The sequence below is a fragment of the Trachypithecus francoisi genome, unplaced genomic scaffold (assembly GCF_009764315.1).
Source record: "Trachypithecus francoisi isolate TF-2019V2 unplaced genomic scaffold, Tfra_2.0 Lachesis_group5, whole genome shotgun sequence".
NCBI lineage: Eukaryota > Metazoa > Chordata > Mammalia > Primates > Cercopithecidae > Trachypithecus > Trachypithecus francoisi.
In genome coordinates, this window is record NW_022681470.1 from 130748290 (window position 1) to 130765525 (window position 17236).

The 17236-nt window shown below is 51.7% G+C and overlaps 1 protein-coding gene across 5 annotated transcripts in view; it reads right to left on the minus strand.

Annotated features, from left to right (window-relative positions):
* GATAD2A (GATA zinc finger domain containing 2A) overlaps window positions 1–1299 on the minus strand; it is a 129856-nt gene extending 128557 nt beyond the window's left edge. For 4 of the 5 annotated variants that reach the window (XM_033200366.1, XM_033200363.1, XM_033200362.1 and 1 more), the window contains exon 1: window positions 905–1299. The gene's annotated coding sequence lies outside the window, so the exon portion shown is untranslated. The remainder of the gene's footprint in view (window positions 1–904) is intronic. The other variant, XM_033200369.1, reaches the window with a different exon arrangement.
* Between the last annotated feature and the right edge of the window lie 15937 nt (window positions 1300–17236).

Consider the following 17236-nt stretch of genomic DNA (forward strand, 5'->3'; position numbering starts at 1 on the left):
CAGGAATCCACAAAAGGTGGGGGATCCCTCAGAGAAAGTATAGCCTAATAGAAGCAGGGGTCTCCTTAGAGGAGTGAGGATAGGGTCTTAGAGAGGCCAGGGCCCCTCAGAGAAAGCGGGGGGACCCTCAGAGAGGTAGAGGGTCGCTCAGATGGGGATTCCCCTCAAAGAGGCAGGGGTCCCTCAGAGAAAGGGACTCCCCTCAGAGGCAGGGGTCCTCAGATAGGAGGGGGTCCCTAGGGAGGCAGGGGTCCCTCAAAGGGGTGAGTTCCTGAGAAAAGTAGAGGGACCCTCAGAGAAGAAGGGAGTCCCCTCAGCTAAGCGGGAATCCTCAAAGAGTTGGGGATCCCCAAAGAAGGGAGTTAGTTCCTCCCAAAGGCAGGATTCCTCAGAGAGGTGGGGGTTCCCTCCGGCAGGGGTCCTCGGAGAGGCGGGGGAGCCCCTGATAAGGGGGACTCCCTTAGAGAAGCAGGGTCGCCTAGAGAGACAGGGCTCCCCTCGGAGAGACGGGGGTTCCCTAGAGACGAGGTCCCCTAGAGAGGCGGTGATCCTCTAGAGAGGCGGGGGTCCCCTAGAAAGACGGGGTCCCCTAGAGAGGTGGGGATCCTCTAGAGAGGTGGGGTCCTGTAGAAAGGCAGGGAGCCTCTAGAGAGGCAGGGTTCCCCTAGAGAAGCGGGGTTCCCTGCCTGGAGAGATGGGCGTCCCCAAGAGAGGCGAGGGTCCCCTAAAGAGACGGGGTCTCCTAGAGAGGAGGGGGGCCCCAGAGCAGGAGGCTCCCTTGAGAGGGAGGTCCTGTGGAGAAGGGAGTCCGCTCGGCGAAGGTAGTGCGGGAGAAGCGGAAGCCCCAGAGAGCCCGGGGCACCGGAAGCCGGGGACCCGCCAGCGGCGCCTGCCCCTTACTCACCGAAGTTGCTCCGCGCCCTCGCCGACGGCGGCCGGGACACGGGACGACCTCGGGCGGCGCAGTCCGGTCAGGTCCTGTGGCGTCCCGCGGAGGCGACTCCCTCAGGTGGCGCCGGCGGCGGCCGCGGCGGCGGCGGCGGCGACAGGACAGACGACCGACCCACCGACTGCGCGGGCGGCGCGGGACGCGCTCGAGCGGCGGGGGTGCGCGTGCGCGCGCCGGGGCGCTGACCCCGGGCGGGAGGAGCCGCCGCGCCGCGCTCAGAGCCGCCGCTCGGTCTCGCGGCTCAGACTCACACTGAAATTGCCCGCTTCACAGCCCGGCTTCCCCGGTTGCTAGGCAGATTTCGCCTCGCATACTTCCGGGTTGAGGCGCGTCTCTCCGAGTGAAGGCGCCACAAGCCAATGAGGTCCAGACAGGACTCTCAGGACCCGCACCCCATAGAAGGTGTGGCCAGCCTCATGACAGACAGCTCATGACGACCAATGAGTGCGCGGGCCGGCTGGTTCTCGGATCGCGCCGCCGGCCGGGGTGGGTCCGAAAGGCGGGACGGAATGACTGACAGGCACTCTGCCAATGGTAGATGGGAGCGGGCCGCAGAGCCACTGAAGGCCATGCAAGGGCGGGACTTAAACTTCGGGGCGGGAACCCCGCGAGGGGCGGGGCCTAGGGGGACGCGTCAATTCGTGGCCGGCTCGCTGGGACCCCGGAGGGCGGATCGCCTGGGCCACCCGGCGGACGGCAACTGGCTGGGCAGGGGGTTCCCCGCAGTGCTCTGCAGGGGCGCCCCACCCATAATGCACCGGAGGCAGCCTGGGCCTGGCGGACGTGGGGTGGCTACGCAGGGCTGCGGGCGGCGCCTCTGAGGAGCCCGGGCGCGTCGTGGCCTGCCAATGTTTCTAAGGGGCTCCGGTGGCCCCGCGCTCTTTCTGCCTCGTCTTGTGGCTTCGACCCTCTCTATTCTGGAGAATCTTGGAGATTCTGAGAAGACTCTGATTCGGGATTATTTTCCCTGGCCCCCGTTCTGAGGAGGATCTTCGGGAATCTGCCCCGACCCCTCTTCTGAGAGAGTTTGGGGGTTCCTTGCCCTGCCCGCTTTTCTGAGGACAATTGCCGGGATCACGATTATGTTGCAGATTCGGGCCCCCAGCTCTGTTCCCTAAGAAAACATGGGAGTTCGGGATCCCTTAGGAGCATTTGGGGAATCCACGGTCCACCGCCTTTTCCGAGGAGTATTTGGGGCACATCCACTCCTTTTCTAAGTACTCTTGGGGGCCGCTCTCCCTGTTCCTCCTTTATCTGAGGAAAGTGGGGACTGGGCGCCCCCCTTCACCTTCGTTTCTGAAGATAACTTGGGGATTTTCTGCCTCCCCTGTCCTCTCCACGAGGAATTTGAGACTTCAAGCACCCCGCCTCTCTCCAGAGAAGGATTGCAGCAGATGGGCGCCCCTCACCCCTTTACTAAGGAAATAAGGCCGGGCCCCGTGGCTCACGCCTGGAATCCCAGCACTTTGGAAGGTCAAGGCTGGAGGATGGATTGAGCCCAGGAGTTTTAGACCAGCCTGGGCAACGTGGCAAAACCTCGTCTCTACAAAAATTAAAATCAAAATTAAAAAATTAGCAGGGGTGGTGGCGCACACCTGTAGTCCCAGCTACTCCGGAGGCTGAGGTGGGAGGATTGCTTGAGCCGGGAGGTCGAGGCTGGGCGACAGATCGAGACCCTGTCTCAAAAAAAAAGAAAAAGGAAAGGAAGTTACCGGGCACGGTGGCTGACGCTTGTATCCCAGCACTTTGAGAAGCCAAGGTGGGCGGATCACCTGAGGTCAGGAGTTCGAGACCAGCCTGGCCAAGATGGTGAAACCCTGGCTCTACTAAAAATACAAAAATTAGCCGAGCGTGGTAGTGGGTGCCTATAGTCACAGCTATTCGGGAGGCTGAGGTAGGAGAATCCCTTGAACCTGGGAGACAGAGATTGCAGTGAGCCAAGATCCGCCACTGCACTCCAGCCTGGGTGACAGTAAGACTCCGTCTCAAAAAGAAAGAAAAAAAAAAAGAAAAGAAATGCCAGGGAGTTGTGCTCCATGTGCTTTTCTAAGCAGAATCTGAGTGTGGAAAGAAAGGTTCCCCTTTTCCCGAAACTTCGACTTTCTGACGCCTCCGCCCTAGGACATTGCAGGGAGTCCGACCTTTTTAGAAAAGCAACCCAGGATGGGCGCGGTGGCTCACGCCTGTAATCCCAGCACTTTGGGAGGTTGAGTCAGGCGGATCATGAGGCCAAGAGATCAAGACCATCCTGGCTAACACAGTGAAACCCCATATCTACTAAAAATACAAAAAAATAGCCGGGGGGGTGGTGGTGGCAGGCGCCTGTAGTCCGAGCTCCTGGAAAGGCTGAGACAGGAGAATGGCTGAACTCGGGAGGCAGAGCTTGCAGTGAGCCAAGATGGCGCCACTGCACTCCAGCCTGGAGGACAGAGCGAGACTCCCTTTCAAAAGCAAAAGAAAGAAAGCAACCCATTTTGCCCCCCTTTCCGTTTTTTTTTTTTTTTTTTTTTTTGACACGGAGTCTCACTCTGTTGTGCAGTGGCACTATCTTGCAATCTCCACCTCCTAGGTTCAAGCCATTCTCCTGCCTCAGCCTCCAGAGTAGCTGGGATTACAGGCATGCGCCACCACACCCAGCTAATTTTTGTATTTTTAGTAGAGACAGGGTTTCACCACGTTGGCCAGGCTGGTCTCAAACTCCTGACCTCAAGTGATCCCCGCCTCGGCCTCTCAAAGTGCTGAGATTACAGGTGTGAGCCACCACACCAGGCCTCCCCTTCTTTTTGAGGAGAATTTTTCCATGCAGCTCTCCACTCTTTCCCAAGGAACACATTTGTGGCCCTTCCCAAATCTGGCCTGTTTGCCTCTTCAGCCCTGCAGTTTCCTTCTCTGCTAGGTAAGATCCTTCTAATAAGCATTCCTGCTTCACAATCACCCCCAGATAAAATCAGTCAACCCAAACTCTTTTTTTTTTTTCTTTGAGACGGAGTCTCGCTCTGTCACCCAGGCTGGAGTGCAGTGGCCGGATCTCAGCTCACTGCAAGCTCCGCCTCCCAGGTTTTCGCCATTCTCCTGCCTCTGCCTCCCGAGTAGCTGGGACTACAGGCGCCCACCAACTCGCCGGGCTAGTTTTTTGTATTTTTTAGTAGAGACGGGGTTTCACTGTGTTAGCCAGGATGTTCTCGATCTCCTGACCTCGTGATCCGCCCGTCTCAGCCTCCCAAAGTGCTGGGATTACAGGCTTGAGCCACCGCGCCCGGCAACCCAAACTCTTGAAGAATCACCTCAGCCTGGGAGGTCAAGGCTGCAGTGAGCCATGATGGCACCACTGCACTCCAGCCTAGGTGACACAGAGACCCTGTCTTTTAAAAAAAAAAAAAAAGTCACCTCAAACTCTGAGAAGCAAGAGTGTTGTATTTTTTTTTTCTTTTTGTTTGTTTGTTTTTTGAGACAAGATTTTGCCCAGGCTGCAGTATAGTGGCAAGATCATGATGGAACCTCCACTCCTTGGGCTTAGGTGATCCTCCTGACTCAGCCCCTGAGTAGCTGGTACCACAAGTGCATGCCACAAGACCAAAGTTTTGTTTTGTTTTGTTTTGTTTTTGTGAGATGGAGTCTTGCTCTGTCCTCCAGGCTGGAGTGCAGTGGAGTGATCTTGGCTCACTGCAACCTCCGCCTCCCAGGTTCAAGTGATTCTCCTGCTTCAGCCTCCTGAGTAGCTGGGATTACAGGCGCGCGCCACCACGTCCGGGTAATTTTTGTATTTTCAGTAGAGATGGGGTTCCGCCATGTTGGCCAGGCTGGTCTCAAACTCCTGACCTCGTGATCTGCCCGCCTCAGCCTCCTAAAGTGCTGGAATTACAGGTGTGAGCCACCGCACCTGGCAACCTAAGTTTTTACATTTTTAAAAAATTTTAAGGCCGGGCGCGGTGGCTCAAGCCTGTAATCCCAGCACTTTGGGAGGCCGAGACGGGCGGATCACGAGGTCAGGAGATCGAGACCATCCTGGCTAACATGATGAAACCCCGTCTCTACTAAAAAAAATACAAAAAATTAGCCGGGTGAGGTGGCGGGTGCCTGTAGTCCCAGCTACTCGGGAGGCTGAGGCAGGAGAATGGCGTGAACCCGGGAGGCGGAGCTTGCAGTGAGCTGAGATCCGGCCACTGCACTCCAGCCTGGGCGACAGAGCGAGACTCCATCTCAAAAAAAAAAAAAAAAATTTAAAACAGAAGGTCTCCTTCTGTTGCCCGGGCGGGTCTCAAACTGCTGACCTCAAGCAGTTCTCCTGCCTTGTCCTCCCAATGTGGCAGAATTACCTTCCAATGTGCTAGAATTACAGGTGTGAGTCACCGTGCCCAGCCCCAACAGTGTTTGCACCTCTGCTGAAGCATGAAGCATGTACTGTGGCCTACTGGAGTCAGGACCTTCACTTCTGTCTTCCCCCACTTGATTCTGAACTTCTTGCCTCATTTCCCCTCCAAAGAACCCAGCTTTGTCCTTAGTAGGCAATCCCATTGAATGAAAGGAGTGAAGAAGGCTGTAATGAATGAGAAAGACCTGCAACACTGATGATTCAATATGGCAAACTTTTTTTAAGAGACAGGGTCTTGCTGTGTTGCCCAGGCTGGACTCAAACTCCTGAGCTCAAGCAATCCTCCTGCCTCAACCTCCCAAGTAGCTGGTACTGTGGTCGAAGGCTACTGTGACTGGCATGTCAAACTTTTATTGCCCTTACTTTGTACACAGAAGTGTCCAAGGTGCAAAGACTCCTGAATTATACGCTGGAACTTGTGAGTAAAAATAAATGCAATAAAGGGAAATAGGCTTGTTATACCAAGCAGAATGTTATACCGAAGAGGTACCAAGAAACTGTTGTAGGAATGCAGAGGAGGAAGTGATTAAATGAGATAATGGATGTGAAAGTGCTTTGTAAACCATGAAACAGTATACCCAGTAGAAAAGATGATTATTATTGTTACAAGTGCGCTGATGTTCCTGGAAGAAAAGTAAAGAATAAATTCAGTCACAATGATGGGAGGTTGGCAGGGAGCCCTGTGGGGCCTGACTCCCTGAGCAAGCTCAACCTGTCCCCAAGTGGCAAGGCTGATAGAGTCCTTGGCTAGGGAAAGAAGCCATTGTAAACATGAAGACAAGCTATTCCCAGAACACCTTCTGTGCACCTCTGTCATAGTACTTACCACATCCTGCAAGTATCTGAGGCAGTCCAGGTGGACAATAACACTTGGACTTTGGTGGTTGGCCCAGCTGGGGTCGAACCTATACCTGCCAATCCCTACAGAGGCCAGTTACTTTCTTCACCATATAAGAAATCAGGGCAAGGCCTGGCGCAGTGGCTCACGCCTGTAATCCTAGCACTTTGGGAGGCTGAGGCGGGCAGATCATGAGGTCAGGAGATCGAGACCATCCTGGCTAACATGGTGAAACCCCGTCTCTACCAAAAACACAAAAAATTAGCCGGGCATTGTGGCAGGTGCCTGTAGTCCCAGCTACTCAGCAGGAGAATAGAGTGAACCCGGGAGGCGGAGGTTGCAGTGAGTCGAGATTGCACCGCTGCACTCCAGTGTGGGTGACAGAGCGAGACTCCATCTCAAAAAAAAAAAAAAAAAAAACAGAAATCAGGGCTCATACTTGCAATTGTACCACTTTGGGAGGCCAGGGTGGAAGAATTGAGCACAGGAATTTGAGACTCACCTGGGCAACATATCAAGACCCCTTCTCTAAAAAAAAAAAAAAAAAAAAAATTAGCCACCAGGCACGGTGGTTCACACCTGTAATCCTGACACTTTGGAGGCAGAGGTGGGTGGATCACCTGAGGTCAGGAGATCGAGACCAGCCTGACCAACAAGGTGAAACCCCCATCTCTATTAAAAATACAAAAATTAGCCGGGGATGGCTATAATCCCAGCTACTCGGGAGGAAGCAGGCAGCATCACCTGAGGTTGGGAATTTGAGACCAGGCTGACTAATAGGGAGAAACCCCATCTCTGCTAAAAATACAAAATTAGCTGAGTGTGGTGGCATATGCCTGTAATCCCAGCTACTCGGGAGGTTGAGAATCCCAGCTACCCTGGAGGTTTTAGTGAGCCGAGATCATGCCATTGCACTCCAGCATGGGCAACAAGACTGAAACTCCATCTCAAAAAAAAAAAAGATCCAGCCATAAAATACAAGTGGGATGGCCAGGCATGGTAGCTCACATCTGTAGTCCCAGCACTTTGGGAAGCTGAGGCGGGCGGATCACGAGGTCAGTAAATCGAGACCATCCTGGTTAACATGGTGAAACCCTGTCTCTACTAAAAATACAAAAAATTTAGCCAGGTGCCCTGGCACGTGCCTGTAGTCCCAGCTACACGGGAGGCTGAGGCAGCAGAATGGCTTGAACCTGGGAGGCGGAGCTTGCAGTGAGCCGAGACCATGCCCCTGCACTCCAGCCTGGGTGAGAGAGACTCCGTCTCAAAAAAAACCAAAAAACAAAAAACAAAAAACAAAACAAAACAAAACAAAACAAACAAAAAAAAAGCCGGGCGCGGTGGCTCACACCTGTAATCCCAGCACTTTGGGAGGCCGCCGGATCACGAGATCAGGAGATCGAGACCACAGTGAAATCCCGTCTCTACTAAAAATACAAAAAATTAGCCGGGCGTGGTGGCGGGCGTCTGTAGCCCCAGCTACTCGGGAGGCTGCGCCAGGAGAATGGCGCAAACCCGGGAGGTGGAGCTTGCAGTGAGCCGAGATCGCGCCACTGCACTCCAGCCTGGGCGACAGAGCGAGATTCCATCTCAAAAAAAAAAAACAAGTGGGATGTGGATGAGTTACAGTTGCCCTCTGTGTTGCTCAGTTTCTCATGTATAAAATGAAGAGGCGGCCGGGCGCGGTGGCTCAAGCCTGTAATCCCAGCACTTTGGGAGGCCGAGACGGGCGGATCACGAGGTCAGGAGATCGAGACCATCCTGGCTAACACGGTGAAACCCCGTCTCTACTAAAAATACAAAAAAAACTAGCCGGGCGAGGTGGCGGGCGCCTGTAGTCCCAGCTACTTGGGAGGCTGAGGCAGGAGAATGGCGTAAACCCGGGAGGCGGAGCTTGCAGTGAGCTGAGATCCGGCCACTGCACTCCAGTCCGGGCGACAAAGCGAGACTCCACCTCAAAAAAAAAAAAAAAAAAATGAAGAGGCTGTACAATGAGCTGTTCTTTGATCCCGGTTCAATTCAACAACTATAAAGAAGTCATGTGCAGAGCACTGAGGTATTACTTAAATGAATAAGGTTAAATTCCTGCTCTCAGAAAGAATCCCAGAGACTGGAATGAAACTGAAATTTTCTGTGTTTTACAGTGTACCAGGCACTGTGGACACTTTGAGCTCACAACTCTCAGTGCAATCCTTAGAGACCGATGTTCTGATTTTTTTGTTTGTTTTGCTTTGTTTTTTGGGAAACAGAGTCTCACTCTGTTGCCCAGGCTGGAGTGCAGTGTCATGTCGCAGCTCACTGCGTTCTCTGTCTCCCAGGTGCAGGCAATTCTCGTGCCTCAGCCTCTCAAGCAGCTGGGACTACAGGCACATGCCACCACGTCCGGCTGATTTTTTTTTTTTTTTTTTGAGACAGAGTCTCGCTCTGTCGCCCGGGCTGGAGTGCAGTGGCCGGATCTCAGCTCACTGCAAGCTCCGCCTCCTGGGTTTACGCCGTTCTCCTGCCTCAGCCTTCCGAGTAGCTGGGACTACAGGTGCCTGCCACCTTGCCCGGCTAGTTTTTTGTATTTTTTAGTAGAGACGGGGTTTCACCATGTTAGCCAGGATGGTCTCGATCTCCTGACCTCGTGATCCGCCCGTCTCGACCTCCCAAAGTGCTGGGATTACAGGCTTGAGCCACCGCGCCCGGCCGTTTGTTTTTTTTTTTTTTTTTGAGACGGGGTCTTGCTCTGTCTGTCGCCCAGGCTGGAGTGCAATGCACTGCAAGCTCTGCCTCCCCGGTTCAAGTGATTCTCCTGCCTCAGCCTCCCGAGTAGCTGGGACTACAGGCGCCCGCCACCTCACCCAGCAAATATTTTGTATTTTTTAGTAGAGATGGGGTTTTACCATTTTAGCCAGGATGGTCTCGATCTCCTGACCTCGTGATCCGCCCGTCTCGGTCTCCCAAAGTGCTGGGATTACAGGCGTGAGCCACCATCCCCTGCCTTTTTTGTTTTTTTGAGACGTAGTCTCCACTTTATTGCCCAGGCTGGAGTGCAATGGTGCGATCTCGGCTCACTGTAGCCTCTGCCTCCCAGGTTAAAGCGATTCTTGTGCCTCAGCCTCCCTAGTAGCTGGGATTACAGGCATGAGCCACCACACCCGGCTAATTTTTGTATTTTTAGTAGAGACGGGGTTTCACAATGTTGGCCAAGCTAGTCTTGAACTCGTGACCTTGTGATCCGCCTGCCTTGGCCTCCCAAAGTGCTGGAATTACAGACATAGGCCACCACGCCCATATTAACATATTAAGTTTTAGGTTATTTTTTTTTGAGACGGAGTCTCGCTCTGTAGCCCGGGCTGGAGTGCAGTGGCCGGATCTCAGCTCACTGCAAGCTCCGCCTCCCAGGTTTACGCCATTCTCCTGCCTCAGCCTCCCGAGTAAATGGGACTACAGGCGCCCGCCACATTGCCCGGCTAGTTTTTTTGTATTTTTTTAGTAGAGACGGGGTTTCACCGTGTTAACCAGGATGGTCTCGATCTCCTGACCTCGTGATCCACCCGTCTCGGCCTCCCAAAGTGCTGGGATTACAGGCTTGAGCCACCGCGCCCGGCCAAGTTTTAGGTTCTTAATATGGTTCCGCTTTGCACAAGGACTCAACAGGGCATAGGCCTCTTCCCCCTTCATGTCACCATTCCTGCACATGGGCCCAATTTTAGATTCAGACAATGCAAGTTTAGGATTTGGCTGTAAGTGGCCGGGCACGGTGGCTCATGCCTGTAATCCCAGCACTTTGAGAGGCTGAGGTGGATGGATCACCTGAGGTCAGGAGTTCAAGACCAGCTTGGCCAACATGACGAAACCCTGTCTCTACTAAAAATATACATATTAGCTGGGCATGGTGGTGGGCACCTATAATCCCAGCTACTTGGGAAGTTGAGGCAGGAGACTCACTAGAACCTGGGACAAGGAGGTTGCAGTGAGCCGAGATCATGCCATTGCACTCCAGCCTGGGCAACAAGCGCAAAACTCCATCTCAAAAACAACCAACCAACCAACAACAACAAAAAAAAAAAAAAGAAAGAGACCCCATGTAACAGAATCACCAAGGATGTGCCTTCCTTTCCTTGGTGGTAGCCACAATTGCATCTCTGCACCAAGGCGTTTCCCTTCCTGGCTCTGGGAAATCATGTGGGCAAACTGGCTAAGTGACATTCACATCCAAATAGGGAAATGGGAATGGAGCCAGGCCACTCCACAAGCGACAAGGGAGGCGGGGCCTCAGTGGTAGCTAGAAAAGCGAGGGTTCCCTGGTGCTACCCTGTGAGACCTCCTGTTGATGCTGTACCCTTGGACAAAGGAAGTAGTGCTCACTGGCAATGAGGAATGACGGCTAATTAATACCAATGGAAAGGGTGATAACCAGAAGAGCTAAAGCACTCTAGTGTCAATGACAGTGGCGGTTCAGGTGCACACAGCAAGGTGCCCTCCATCATTGCCCCCTAAGATTATTCATTGGGGTTGGGGTGCAGTGGCTCACACCTGTAATCCTAGCACTTTTAAATTGCTTGAGCCCGGGAGTTCGAGACCAGCCTGGGCAACATAGTGAGACTTTGTCTCTACAAAAAATAAAAAATTTAGCTGGGCTAGGTGGTGCATGCCTGTAGTCTCAGCTACTCAGGATGCTGAGGCAGAAAGATCACTTGAGTCCAGGAATTTGAGGCTGCAGTGAGCTATGACAGTGCCACTACACTCCAGCCTGGGCCAGAGTGAGACCCTGTCCCTCCATACCCCAAAAAAGAAAACATAATTACTTATTTGGATTTGCCAAAGCACTTTCAGGTTCACATATGTGAACTGTTAATCCATTACAACCTGCATCCTTTGGGAAGCCCATCAGAATTGATGGGCTTGGTTCTTCCAGGGAAAAGGTGTTGAAAAAGTCAGTGTCTAGGCAGGATGTGGTGGCTCACGCCTGTAATCCCAGCACTTTGGGAGGCTGAGGTGGGCGGATCACGAGCTCAGGAGATCAAGACCATCCTGGCTAACACCGTGAAACCCCGTCTCCACTAAAAGTACAAAAAATTAGCTGGGCATGGTGGCAGGCGCCTGTAGTCCCAGCTGCTTAGGAGGCTGAGGCAGGAGAATGGTGTGAACCCGGGAGGTGGAGCTTGCAGTGAGCTGAGATCACGCCACTGCACTCCAGCCTGGGTGACAAGAACAAAACTCCATCTTAAAAAAGAAAATCTTATTTTATATACTTCTCTCAGTATAATTTTTTCATGACATTTCAGCGTGTTGATAATATGTTACGTGTGCATCTATTTCAGTTCCTTACAGTACTTTGAAACAAATCAGGCCGGGCGCGGTGGCTCAAGCCTGTAATCCCAGCACTTTGGGAGGCTGAGACGGGCGGATCACGAGGTCAGGAGATCGAGACCATCCTGGCTAACATGATGAAACCCCGTCTCTACTAAAAAAATACAGAAAATTAGCCGGGCGAGGTGGCGGGCGCCTGTAGTCCCAGCTACTCCGGAGGCTGAGGCAGGAGAATGGCGTGAACCCGGGAGGCGGAGCTTGCAGTGAGCTGAGATCCGGCCACTGCACTCCAGCCTGGGCGACAGAGCGAGACTCTGTCTCAAAAAAAAAAAAAAAAAAAAAAAAAGAAACAAATCTTTTGATAACAGTTAAAGAACTGTTAAGAATGAATACTGGCTGGGTGCGGTGGCTCAAGCCTGTAATCCCAGCACTTTGGGAGGCCGAGGCAGGCGGATCACCTGAGGTTGGGAATTCGAGACTTTCCTGACCAATATGGAGAAACCATGTCTCTACTAAAAATACAAAATTAGCCGGGCATGGTGGCACATGCCTGTAATCCCAGCTACTTGGGAGGCTGAGGCAGGAGAATCCCTTGAGTCCAGGAGGTGGAGGTTGCGGTAAGCCAAGATTGCACCATTGCACTCCAGCATGGGCAACAAGAGTGAAACTCCATCTCAAAAAAAAAGACAATAATAATAAAATATTCATTAAAAGGATCTGTGAAATCATTTACACTTATTACATGCAAATACATTTGTCATTTTATTTTATTTTATTTCATTTATTTATTTATTTATTTTGAGACGGAGTTTCTCTCTTTGTTACCCAGGCTGGAGTGCAGTGGCACGATATCAGCTCACTGCAACCTCTGCCTCCCAGATTCAAGTGATTCTCCTGTCTCAGCCTCCCAAGTAGCTGGGATTACAGGTGCCTACCACCACACCCGGCTAATTGTTGTATTTTTAGTAGAGACAGATTTCACCATGTTGGCCAGGCTGGTCTCAAACTTGTGACCTCAGGTGATCCACCTACCTCGGCCTCCCAAAGTGCTGGGATTACAGGTGTGGGCTACCACGCCTGGCCCCATTTGTTATTTTATTTGGCAAAGTCATTCACTTTGATAATCAACAAACATTTATTAGGTGCCTTTGATTTAACTAACATTACTTTCACTTAATACTCAGAAACATAAAGATGTAATTTTTTTTTTTTTTTTGAGACGGAGTGTCAGTCTGTCGTCCAGGCTGGAGTGCAGTGGCATGATCTCGGCTCACTGCAAGCTCCACTTCCCAGGTTCAAGCCATTCTCCTGTCTCAGCCTCCCGAGTAGCTGGGACTACAGGCACCTGCCACCACACCTGGCTAATTTTTTTTTTTTTTTTGAGAGGGAGTCTGGCTCTGTCTCCCAGGCTGGAGTGTAGTGGCTGGATCTCAGCTCACTGCAAGCTCCGCCTCCCGGGTTTACGCCATTCTCCGGAGTAGCTGGGACTACAGGCGCCCGCCACCTCGCCCGGCTAGTTTTTTGTATTTTTAGTAGAGACGGGGTTTCACCGTGTTAGCCAGGATGGTCTCGATCTCCTCAACTCGTGATCCGCCCGTCTCGGCCTCCCAAAGTGCTGGGATTACAGGCTTGAGCCACCGCGCCCGGCCGCTAATTTTTTTTTTTTTTGTATTTTTAGTAGAGACAGGGTTTCACCGTGTTAGCTAGGATGGTCTCGATCTCCTGATTTCATGATCCGCCCCCCTCGGCCTCTCAAAATGCTGGGATTACAGGCATAAGCCACCACGCCTGGCCAAGATGTAATAATTTTTAACACTAAAAAAAAAAGTCAATGTCGGGCAGGTGTAGTGGCTCACGCCAGTAATCCCTCCACTTTGGGAGGCCAAAGCGGGTGGATCACCTAAGGTCAGGATTTTGAGACCAGCCCCTGGCCAACACAGCAAAACCCTGTCTCTACTAAAAATACAAACATTAGACAGGTGCGGTGGCAGGTGACTGTAATCCCAGCTATTCAGGAGGTTGAGGCAGGAGAATCACTTGAACCCGGGAGGTGGAGGTTGCAGTGAGCCAAGATTGTGCATTACACTCCAGCCTGGGCGATAGAGTGAGGCTCTGTCTCAAAAAAAAAAAAAAGAAAAAAAAAGAAAAAAATGTATATTTCCAGAGAGAAACAGACATAGCCACACCAACAGGTTGACCTAAATACTCCTGCTGCTTCACCAGAGAAAGTCAGGTAGCACCTGAATTACACAGGGGTGGGGAGCAGAGTATAGCTTTATTAGTGTTGGTTGGCTAGAAAATCTGGAATTAAGTCCAGATGGAGCTCAGGAACTCTTTCAGCCAGGCCTTTTTAGATCTCTAGGTCAAAAACCTAATAGCAAATCTTCCCGTAATTAAGTGGGATGAGACCCTTTTCTGAGGCAAAAGGTATTAGGTAGACATTAGACGCCTAAAGTATAGAAGACTTCTAAGTCAAAACAGTGACTTCCCTAACCAGGAAGGAATGCATTTCTGAACTGGAGGGAGTTCATTTTGGACACCTGTGGCCACTTTGCATAAAGAAGGGAGGAGCCCAACCCAGTGTTAGATGGGAAAAAGATGCCTTATGCTATCCAGGGAGAAGAATTATCTTGAGATTCTGTAGGATCTGAGCTCTTTTGCATTCCAGACACACAGTTACATCTGAGTATAACTGAACCTAAAATACAGGTCAGGGCTTTCATCCGGATGCATTTCAAACCTTTCTCTTGGCTTTTTTCCCTGTCTTTTTGCCTTTTCTTCCTTTCTTTCTGATTTTAGAGACAGGGTCTTGCTCTGCTGCCCAGGCTGGAGTGCAGTGGCGTGATCACAGCTCACTGCAGCCTCAATCTCCCCAGCTTAAGCGATCCTCCCACCTCAGCCTCCCGAATACCTGGGACTGCAGGTGCAGGCCACCATGCCCAGCTAATTTTTAAGTTTTTTGGTAGAGATGGGAGTCTTATGTTGGCCAGGCTGCTCTTGAACTCCTGGGCCCAAGCGATCCTCCCACCTTGTCTTCCCAAAATGTTGGGATTACAGGCATGAGCCACGACAGCCGGCCAACTTTGTTATTATTATTTTTTAAATAGATGAGTTCTCATTATGTTGCTAGGCTTGCTTTGAACTCCTGGGCTTAAGCGAGCCTCCCATATCAGTCTCCCAAGTCACTGGAACTATAGGTGTGTGACTACACCCAGCTGAGCCCTTTTTAAGATTCAGGTCTCGGCCGGGCGCGGTGGCTCAAGCCTGTAATCCCAGCACTTTGGGAGGCCGAGGCGGGCGGATCACGAGGTCAGGAGATCGAGACCATCCTGGCTAACATGGTGAAACCCCGTCTCTACTAAAAAATACAAAAAACTAGCCGGGCGAGGTGGCGGGCGCCTGTAGTCCCAGCTACTCGGAGGCTGAGGCAGGAGAATGGCGGTAAACCCGGGAGGCGGAGCTTGCAGTGAGCTGAGATCCGGCCACTGCACTCCAGCCCGGGCGACAGAGCGAGACTCCGTCTCAAAAAAAAAAAAAAAAAAAAAGATTCAGGTCTCAGACCAGACCAGGAGTGGTGGCCTGTAATCCCAGCACTTTGGGAGGCTGAGGTGGGCAGATCACGAGGTCAGGAGTTCAAGACCACCCTGGCCAACATAGTGAAACCCTGTCTCTACTAAAAAGACAAAAATTAGTGGTGGGCACCTGTAGTCCCAGCTACTTGGGAGGCTGAGGCAGGAGAATCGCTTGAACCTGGGAAGCAGAGGTTGCAGTGAGCCAAGATTGCGCCACTGCATTCCAGCCTGCATGACACAGCAAGACTGTCTCAAAAAAAAAAAAAAAAAAAATTCCAGGTCTCAGTGCCAGGCACATTGGTGGCACACGCCTATATTCCTTTTTTTTTTTTTTTTTTTTTTTTTGAGACAGAGTCTCGCTCTGCCACCCAGGCTGGAGTGCAGTGGCTGGATCTCAGCTCACTGCAAGCTCCGCCTCCTGGGTTTACGCCATTCTCCTGCCTCAGCCTCCCGAGTAGCTGGGACTACAGGCACCTGCCACCTCGCCCGGCTAGTTTTTTGTATTTTTAATAGAGACGGGGTTTCACCGTGTTAGCCAGGATGGTCTCGATCTCCTGACCTCGTGATCCGCCCGTCTCGGCCTCCCAAAGTGCTGGGATTACAGGCTTGAGCCACCGCGCCCGGCACGCCTATATTCCTAACTACTTGGGAGGCTGAGACAGAAGGATCACCTGAGCCCAGGAGTTTTGAGGCTGCAGTGAGCCATGATTATGCCACTGCACTCCAGCCTGGGTGACAGAGCAAGACCTTGTGTCTCAAAAGAAAGGGGGTGGCCAGGCGCGGTGGCTCACGCCTGTAATTCCAGCACTTTGGGAGACCAAGGCAGATGGATTACGAGGTCAGGAGTTTGAGACCAGCCTCACCAACATAGTGAAACCCCTGTCTCTACTAAAAACACAAAAATTAGCCGGGCGTGGTGGCACATGCCTGTAATCCCAGCTACTTGGGAGGCTGAGGCAGGAGAATGTCTTGAACCTGGGAGGCGGAGGTTGCAGTGAGCCGAGATCACGCCACTGTACTCTAGCCTGGGCAAAAAGACCCAGACTCCATTTCAAAGAAAAAAAAAAAGGAGGCGGGGTGGGGTCGGGCCTCAGCTTGTGGACAGGCATTATGGTCACAGGAGCTACTCTTGTCCTTCCTGAGGTGGGACTGAGCACAGTGGCCCAGTCAGCTGGTAGGAGGGAGTGGCTGATCACTTGGGCCTGGGAGGAGTCAAGAGTTTATTCTGACCGGAAGAGGAAATGACTGTATTGCAAAGTGCAGTGAGCTTTGAGTTTTTTTTTACCTCACTGGTAAAATTATTTGTTTGAACTTCATCAGCTTCCTTTATTCAAGGATGTCATTGAGCATCTAGGGTGGCCATATTTAGCAAGTGAAAATATAGGATGCCCCATTAGATTTGGATTTTAGATCAATTATGAATTAATACCCTTTTAGTATAAGTATATCCCAAAGTATCTTCCACGTGCCAGGAGTCAATCTGGGTTTGGATAATCCACTTAATACACAGCCTAGTGCCTTCCAAGAAACTGGTCAAACATGAAGGTCAGAGTCTTTTGTGGCTTTTGTGGCTTGGGAGACACAAACAGGCTTCAAAATCCACTTCAAAATCCACTTACAGGTCAGGCACAGTAGCTCATGCCTGTAACCCCACAACAGTTTGGGAGGCTGAGGCAGGAGGATCGCTTGAGGCCAGGAGTTTGAGACCAGCCTGGGCAACAAAGCAAGACTCCATCTTTACAAAAAATAATTTAAAAATTGGCTGGACGTGGTGGCTCACCCCTATAATCCCAGCCCTTTGGGAGGCTGAGGCGGGTGGATTGTATGAGGCCAGGAGTTCAAGACCAACCTGGCCAACATGGCAAAACTGCATTTGTACTAAAAATATTAATACAAAAATTAGCCAGGTGTGGTGGCATGTGTCTGCAGTCCCAGATACTCTGGAGGCTCAGGCAGGAGAATCACTTGAATCTGGGATGGGGAGTTGCAATGAGCAGAAATCGCACCACTACACTTCAGCCTGGGTGATGGAGTGAGACTCTGTCTCAAAATAAATAAATAAATAAATTAGTAATAAATTTAAAACTGGCCAAATGTGGTGGTGTTCATTTGCAGTCCTAACGACTCTGGAGGCCGAGACAGGAGGATCCCTTGGGCCCAGGAAGCCGAGGCTGCAGTAGACTATGATTGCGCCACTGAACTCCAGC